This window comes from Aplysia californica, unplaced genomic scaffold (assembly GCF_000002075.1).
Source record: "Aplysia californica isolate F4 #8 unplaced genomic scaffold, AplCal3.0 scaffold00445, whole genome shotgun sequence".
In the NCBI taxonomy this organism is placed as follows: domain Eukaryota; kingdom Metazoa; phylum Mollusca; class Gastropoda; order Aplysiida; family Aplysiidae; genus Aplysia; species Aplysia californica.
In genome coordinates this window covers 324,170-326,325 of record NW_004797715.1, presented here as the reverse complement: position 1 = coordinate 326,325, position 2,156 = coordinate 324,170, and the positions used below count along the sequence as shown (strand labels likewise).

Below are 2,156 nucleotides of genomic sequence, written 5' to 3'. Positions count from 1 at the left end.
CAGATCTTGGGGTTCCTCGCTGCACAATGGACAGGTTGGGTCCGATATTCTGTCTATTCTATTTTTGTAGGCCCGCAGTCCAGAGAAGTGACCGGTCCTGATTTTTGCCAGTAATGACTGGTCACTGCGGGACATAATAAGAGCCTCACTTTTTAAGGAAAATGCCCTGTATACTTCCTTCGTCCGCGTGTGGCATATAGGGGGGTCTTTTGTAATTAGTTTTATCTGGGCGCACGCACTTTCATAAGTAATTTGGCGGCCTGGACCCGGCAGACATCTGTTTTGAATCACCTCCAGATTATTTATCAGAGTTTTGCTCAGCCACGGTTGCCAGCTGCTGCTCGCAAAGTTGAGAACACTTTGTATATGAGTGTTGTTGTTGTTGTTGTTGTTGTTGTTGTGTGTGTGTATGGTAGCTATCCGTTCGAAATGTTTGGAGCCCCGAAGAGCGTGCTCTACGCCACGGCCACCGTCGCTCTTGGGTAACGGGTGAGGCAGTCCAACCTCCCTGAACCCTCCCCAAAAAAGAACATCACCGCCGCTGTTGTTGTTGCTGTTGTTGTTGTTGTTATTGTTATTTTGTGTGTGTGTGGGGGGGGGGGGATTGGCTAAACACAATGTTATGACCATTTAAAAACACATTTCTGTGTAAAGATTACTTTTTAAAAAAACGTTGATCAGATGCACAAGAAACATAAACCTTTCAGTAGTTTCCAAGGTCTCTCAATCTTTGGAAGTCGCCAAACTTTGGCGGCCATTTTTACTTTATTTATTCCTCTAGCACTAGACGACTCCTACCTGTTTCAATCGCAAATATCTCAACTTCTGTTCATTATAGATGGACCTTTTTCCAGGAAAAGAACTACAAAATGAAAACGCTTTAATTGAACAGGATACCGATAACTTCGCAAGTCCCATAACTGATCAGCGCTTGTTTCCACCGTGTCGCAACACATAAGGATGACACTAGTCTCGAGTTATATTTTCTTAGGTTTCTGCTTAGGGGCTCAAAATCCCTTTCTTTGAGGATTTTGGGGCGCTGAACACGAAAATGATTGCATTTTGGTAGCTGTAAGTCTACAAGAAGATCATTTTTTTTTTAAATGGGGAGAGTAGTTACACCTGAAGGCTATCTTGTTTATTAGTGGACTAAAGCATAGTAAGTATAATTAAAATCCGCTATCAAATTTGATTAAGAAGTTTCGTTTCCATGACTACGGCGGCGATATTGGATTTTATTGACAAGTCTGACGTAATTGAATGCCGCACTTACTTTAAAAGGAAATAGATTGTTCTTCTGCATGCATGTTAACAAACGTTCGATCTACGAATTCGTCTCACTCCAGACACCACCAACAAAAACATATTCTATTTATAAACAATTCAACATACCAATGAAAAATGGTGCAGTTGTTCAAAAAAGTATATAAAATAACCGCGTTTCGAGAAAATTGGCGATAAAGAAAAATACAAGATTGACTTTATAAGGAAATGATGGTGACAAACATGCTCAGTATGGGAAGAAACAAGGATTTAGGGGTTCTAATGCTATGAAATAGTTGTAAGAGAGTCTGAAAGAGCTAAAAATGCCTACAACTTAAAATCCTTTTTTTTGCTGAATTGGGACTGTTGGGGTGTATCCCCCTCCCCCACCTTTAAACTCATTTTACGCGATTATTTTAGTATGGTGTAATCTTGCTAGAAAGTTTCGGTGAAAGTCAGGTTGATTCGATGAAATCAGGCGCTTGAAAATTTTATGAAATTGAAGAAATCGACATTTTACCGGCGATGAGCTATTTTTATCAATTTTTTGTTAACCTTTTTGTGCCCATCCATGAGAGTTCTGTATGAATGTTACTTTTTTTAAATTGACCAAAGCAACAAAGATGGAAATTTGCAGTTTCCTAGGGAACTCAAGCTTTGAAACTCATCAAACATTGATGGCCATTATCTCGCAAATTTGATAATAATTACTTTCCACCCCAGGCGACCCCCACCTCCATCAGTCCCAAGATTTTAAGATAGTTTTAAAAAACGTCAAGTGTTCAATTGTGACGATCGCCATATTCCACCGAGTGGAAACACTGTTAGAGAGTGTTAAAAAACTCCAAGAACAGTGGGAAAAAGTAGGAATTCATAATAATGCAGGTTTCAAT

General features: G+C 39.7%; 1 protein-coding gene across 1 annotated transcript in view; it reads right to left on the bottom strand.

Annotated features, from left to right (window-relative positions):
* The window catches only part of LOC101854738, a gene marked incomplete at both ends in the record, with an annotated part of 17,307 nt that overhangs the window by 14,502 nt on the left and 649 nt on the right, over positions 1-2,156 (bottom strand).